This window comes from Salmo trutta, chromosome 34, assembly GCF_901001165.1.
Source record: "Salmo trutta chromosome 34, fSalTru1.1, whole genome shotgun sequence".
In the NCBI taxonomy this organism is placed as follows: Eukaryota; Metazoa; Chordata; class Actinopteri; order Salmoniformes; family Salmonidae; genus Salmo; species Salmo trutta.
Genome location: NC_042990.1, coordinates 37,041,302 through 37,047,631, shown reverse-complemented (window position 1 = coordinate 37,047,631; position 6,330 = coordinate 37,041,302).

The window sequence follows — 6,330 nt, the reverse complement described above, 5'->3', positions numbered from 1 at the left end:
AGCTTCCCATCCTCTATTTACTAAAGGTTTCCTTTAGCTTCCCATCCTCTATTTACTAAAGGTTTATTTTAGCTTCCCATTCTCTATTTACTAAAGGCTTCCTTTAGCTTCCCATTCTCTGTTTACTAAAGGTTTTCCATTATTCAACAAACCCCCGTTTTGACCAAAGAGGGGATCGGGATGATTGCATTCCAGCAAAGCTCAGAGTTTTATATCAATTGAAAGCAATCTCACAGGAAAATATTATGATGGGATTTTTCTTTAACACCTCCCAGTATTTCGGATTGTACCACAAGGCCCGAAGAGACAAGGAACATTGGTTCATGTCTAATACTTCTTGTTCTATGATCTCCCAAGGAGTGGGATCGTTGTTATTAGCCCATTTAAGAGGGTACCTTGCATTAAATGCCAAATAGTATTTCTGAATATCAGGAAGGCCCAGGATACCTCTATTTCTGTCCATTGATCATTTTAAGCGGCTGACTCGAGGGGGTTTCTCTCTCCAGAGGAACTTCCTTAACAAACCATTCTCCCGAAAATGGGAGCGGGATTGCCCTGAGTAGCTATGTTAAACGTGGAAGAATGTTCATATTTTTTTTAATTTTTTTTACCCTAATGTGAGAGAGGAAGGTCTTTCCATCTTTCGATGTCGTCCGTTGATCTTTTTAATTAGAATGGCTATGTTAAAGGGGATGACTACATGCATTTGGGTTTTTCATTAGAATGGCTATGTTAAAGGGGATGACTTCATCTATTTTGTTTTTTTAATTAAAATGGCTATGTTAAAGGGGATGACTTCATGTATTTGGGGTTTTTAATTAGAATGGCTATGTTAAAGGGGATGACTTCATCTATTTTGTTTTTTTAATTAGAATGGCTCTGTTAAAGGGGATGACTTCATGTATTTGGGGTTTTAGCATTACTCCAAGGTATTTAACTCCTTCTGGAAACCATTTGAATGGGAGGGAGGCAATACTATCATTGTAAATGTGTATGTTTAAAGGCATTACCTCTGATTTGTCCCAAGTGATCTTATAGCCAGACAGCTTACTAAAATGGTTCATTGTTTTTAGTGCATGCTGAAGTAATATCTGGGTATTCGGTGCTGTTAGCCGCATGTCATCTGCATAGAGACCTAGTTTGACAGTCTCTTTACCTATTTTAATTCCTTGTATCCTTTTATGATCTCTAAGTTAGCAGGCTAGCGAAGGGTTCTAAAGACAGAATGAAGAGCAAAGGGAGGAGAACACACCCTTGGCGTGTTCCTCTGTGGACGGTGAAGGCATATGACATCAGACCATAAGCGCAGGTTTTGGCTGTTGGTGACTTCAGTCAGTCAATCAATCAAATATATTTATAAAGCCGTTCTTACATCAGATGATGTCACAAAGTGCTGTACAGAAACCCAGCCTAAAACCCCAAACAGCAAGCAATGCAGATGTAGAAGCACGGTGGTTAAGAAATACTCCCTAGAAAGGCCAGAACCTAGGAAGAAACCTAGAGAGGAACCAGGCTATGAGGGGTGACCAGTCCTCTTCTGGCTGTGCTGGGTGGAGATTATAACAGAACATGGCCAAGATGTTCAAATGTTCATAGATGACCAGTGATAATAATCACAGTGGTTGTAGAGGGTGCAACAGGTCAGCACTTCAGGAGTAAATGTCAATTGGCTTTTCATCATTCAGAAAACAGCAGGTTTGGGACAGGTAGCACATCCGGTGAACAGGTCAGGGTTCCATAGCCGCAGGCAGAACAGTTGAAAGTGGAGCAGCAGCACAACCAGGTGGACTGGGGACAGCAAGGAGTCATCAGGCAAGGTAGTCCTGAGGTATGGTCCTTGGTACACATCCGGTGGATAGAGAGATGTTTATTATGTTCAACATAGGAGGGCCAAGCACAGGAATCAGCTCTTTCAGTAGTTTAGTTGGAATAGGGTCCAGTATGCAGCTTGAAGGTTTAGAGGCCATGATTATTTTCATCAATGTGTCAAGAGATATAGAATTTAAAAACTTGAGCGTCTCCCTTGATCGTAGGTCCTGGCAGAGTTGTGCAGACTCAGGACAACTGAGGAACTGGAGGAATATGCAGATTTAAAGAGGAGTCCGTAATTTGCTTTCTAATGATTATGATATTTTCGTCAAAGTTCATGAATTTATCACTGCTGAAGTGAAAGCCATTTTCTCTAGGGGAATGCTGCTTTTTAGTTTACTTTGCGACATTATCAAAAATACATGTAGGATTGTTCTTATTTTCCTCAATTAAGTTGGAAAAATAGGATGATCGAGCAGCAGTGAGGGCTCTTCGATATTCCACGGTACTGTCTTTCCGAGCTAGTCGGAAGACTTCCAGTTTGGTGTAGCGCCATTTACGTTCCAATTTTCTGGAAGCTTGCTTCAGAGCTCAGGTATTTTCTGTAGTTTCTTATGACAAATGTTTTTTGTTTTTAGGGGTGAGACTGCATCTAGGGTATTGCACAAGGTTAAATTGAGTTCCTCAGTTCGGTGGTTAACTGATTTTTTGTACTCTGACGTCCTTGGGTAGGTGGAGGGAGTCTGGAAGGGAATCTATGAATCTTTGGGTTGTCTGAGAATTTATAGCACGACTTCTGATGATCCTTGGTTGGGGTCTGAGCAGATTATTTGTTGCGATTGCAAATGTAATAAAATGGTGGTCCGATAGTCCAGGATTATGAGGAAAGACATTAAGATCCACAACATTTATTCCACGGGACAAATCCAGAGTATGACTGTGCCAGTGAGTAGGTCCGGAGACATGTTGGACAAAACCCACTCAGTCGATGATGGCTCCGAAAGCCTTTTGGAGTGGGTCTGTGGACTTTTCCATGTGAATATTAAAGTCACCAAAAATTTGAATATTATCTGCCATGACTACAAGGTCCGATAGGAATTCAGGGAACTCAGTGAGGAACGCTGTATATGTCCCAGGAGGCCTGTAAACAGTAGCTATAAAAAGTGATTGTGTAGGCTGCATAGATTTCATGACTAGAAGCTCAAAAGACGAAAACGCAGTAATTTTTTTTGTAAATTGAAATTTGCTATCGTAAATGTTAGCAACACCTTTGCCTTTGCGGGATGCGTGGGGGATATGGTCACTAGTGAAACCAGGAGGTGAGGCCTCATTTAACACAGTAATTTCATCAGGCTTAAACCATGTTTCAGTCAGGCCAATCACATCAAGATTATGATCAGTGATTAGTTCATTGACTGTAACTGCCTTGGAAGTGAGGGATCTAACATTAAGTAACCCTATGTGAGATATCACAATCTCTTTCAATAATGACAGGAATGGAGGAGGTCTTTATTTCAGTGAGATTACTAAGGCGAACACCGCCATGTTTAGTCTTGCCCAACCTAGATTGAGGCAGAGACATGGTCTCAATGGGGATAGCTGAGCTGACTACACTGACTGTGCTAGTGGCAGACTCCACTAAGCTGGCAGGCTGGCTAACAGCCTGTTGCCTGGCCTGCACCCTATTTCATTGTGGAGCTAGAGGAGTTAGAGCCCTGTCTATGTTCGTAGATAAGATGAGAGCACCCCTCCAGCTAGGATGGAGTCCGTCACTCCTCAGCAGGCCAGGCAGCAGGCTGTTAGCCAACCTGCCAGCTTAGTGGAGTCTACCACTAGCACAGTCAGTGTAGTATAAAAGTGATACATTCTTAATAAGGTTTGGCCCTAAACCAAACTCGGTGTCACGTCCTGACCATGGTAAGCTGTTATTTTCTATGGTTGAGTAGGTCAGGTTGTGACAGGGGGTTTTCTAGTTTAGTTTTTCTATGTTGTTATGTTCTAGTTTTGTATTTCTATGTTGGGTTGTTCTAGTTTTTGTATTTCTATGTTGGGCTTTGTTTGAGATGATCTCCAATTAGAGACAGCTGGTCATCGTTGTCTCTAATTGGAGGTCATATTTAAGTTGTTGTTTGTCCCACCTGGGTTTGTGGGAGATTAATTTTGAGTAGTGCAGGTTTCACCTCTGCGTCGCGGTTTGTTGTTTTTTGTATTTCAGTTTATTTATGTATTGCATAGTTTCACAGTATAAATAAAATGTGGAACGACACACACACGGCACTTTGGTCTGCTCCTCCTTTCGACATCTGTGACACTCGGAATGTTCTAAACAAGTATGAGCATTCTCCGCATCCAAGGAAATTTTGCGTAACAGGTATGTGCAGTGCTTGACTTGGACTGAAATAGGTGTCAGTACCGTTTATATTAAGGTGGAGGAACTCTGCAATGTTTTAAAGCCAATATTCAGAATGAGATGGGGATCTCTGCAGGTGAACAGACTACAGAGCTTCAGATACTGTATTGAGTGAATCAGCCATTCTGGAAAACTGGAACTAAAGAGAGGCTAAATTGAGTCAGCTGTCTTCACGTACCTGGTGTCCAACATTACCAGACGATGCTACAGAACACCAGCTAACCACAGCTATGGGACAAAGAGTCCTTCTCAAACATTCTTAAGGCAAGGGAGGAGGGAGAGGTAAAGGGGGATAGAGAGAGAAAGAGGCAAAAAGTGAGGTTGCGTCCCAAATGCCACCCTATTCCCAATAGTGGGAAATAGCCATAGGTCTCTGGTCAAAAGTATTGCACTACTTAGGGAATAGGGTGTTATTTGGACCACACACTGAGGCTGGCCAAGCGTGTGAGGAATGTACCAGAGACTTCAAAACAACATCCTGAGGGAGAAGCAGCAGAGACGGAACGCAGGCGGCCAGCGGCGGAGGGAGCAGAGGGTTCTATTTTTAGAACGTCTACCTCACTTCATTAAAAACGGGATGCTTTCATAACCCCAGCAGGTGTCCTCGAGGGAGAACATTCTTTTAGGCAAAATAACCCGAGGATGGGAGGAGGATGGGATGAGGGGATGAGGGGAGGAGGGGAGGATGGGAGGAGGATGGGAGGTAAATGGGAGGAGGGGATGAGGGGAGGATGGGAGGAGGGGATGAGGGGAGGAGTATGAGGGGAGGATGGGAGGAGAGGAGGAGGATGGGAGGTAAATGGGAGGAGGGGATGAGGGGAGGAGTATGAGGGGAGGATGGGAGGAGAGGAGGAGGATGGGAGGTAAATGGGAGGAGGGGATGAGGGGAGGATGGGAGGAGGATGGGAGGAGGATTGGAGGATAATGGGAGGAGGGGAGGATGGGAGGTAAATGGGAGGAGGGGATGAGGGGAGGATGGGAGGAAGATGGGAGGAGGATTGGAGGATAATGGGAGGAGGGGAGGATGGGAGGTAAATGGGAGGAGGGGATGAGGGGAGGATGGGAGGACAATGGGGGGAGGATTGGAGGATAATGGGAGGAGGGGAGGATGGGAGGTAAATGGGAGGTAAATGGGAGGAGGGGAGGATGGGAGGAGGGGATGAGGGGAGGATGGGAGAAGGATGGGAGGTAAATGGGAGGAAGGGATGAGGGGAGGATGGGAGGAGGATTGGAGGATAATGGGAGGAGGGGAGGATGGGAGGTAAATGGGAGGAGGGGATGAGGGGAGGATGGGAGGACAATGGGGGGAGGATTGGAGGATAATGGGAGGAGGGTAGGATGGGAGGAGTATGAGGGGAGGATGGGAGGAGAGGAGGAGGATGGGGGGATGATGGGAGGATGGGAGGAGAAGAGGAGGATGGGAGGAGGGGAGGAGTATGATGAGAGGATGGGGGGAGGGGAGGATTGGAGGATGATGGGAGAAGGGGAGGATGGGGGAGGATTGGAGGATGATGGGAGGAGGGAAGGAGTATGAGGGGAGGATGGGAGGAGAGGAGGATGGGAGGATTGGAGGAGGGGAGGAGGGGAGGAGTATGATGAGAGGATGGGAGGATGGGAGGATGGGGGAGGGGAGGATGGGGGGAGGATTGGAGGATGATGGGAGAAGGGGAGGATGGGAGGAGGATTGGAGGATGATAGGATGAGGGAAGGAGTATGAGGGGAGGATGGGAGGAGAGGAGGATGATGGGAGGAGGGGAGGAGGATTGGAGGATGATGAGAGGAGGGAAAGATGTTATGAGGGGAGGATGGTAGGATAGGAGGCGGGGAGGAGGGGAGGAGTATGAGGGTAGGATGGGAGGATTGGAGGACGATGGGTTAGGAGGAGGGGAGGATGGGAGGATGTTATGAGGGGAGGAGGGGAGGATGGTAGGAGGAGGGGAGGAGGAGGGGAGAAGGATGAGGGGAGGATGAGAGGATGTTATGAGGGGAGGAGGGGAGGATGGTAGGTGGGGAGGAGGATGAGGGGAGGATGGGAGGATTGGAGGATGATGGGATAGGAGGAGGAGAGGGGGATGGGAGGAGGAGGGAAGGAGGCCTTGCCACCACACTGG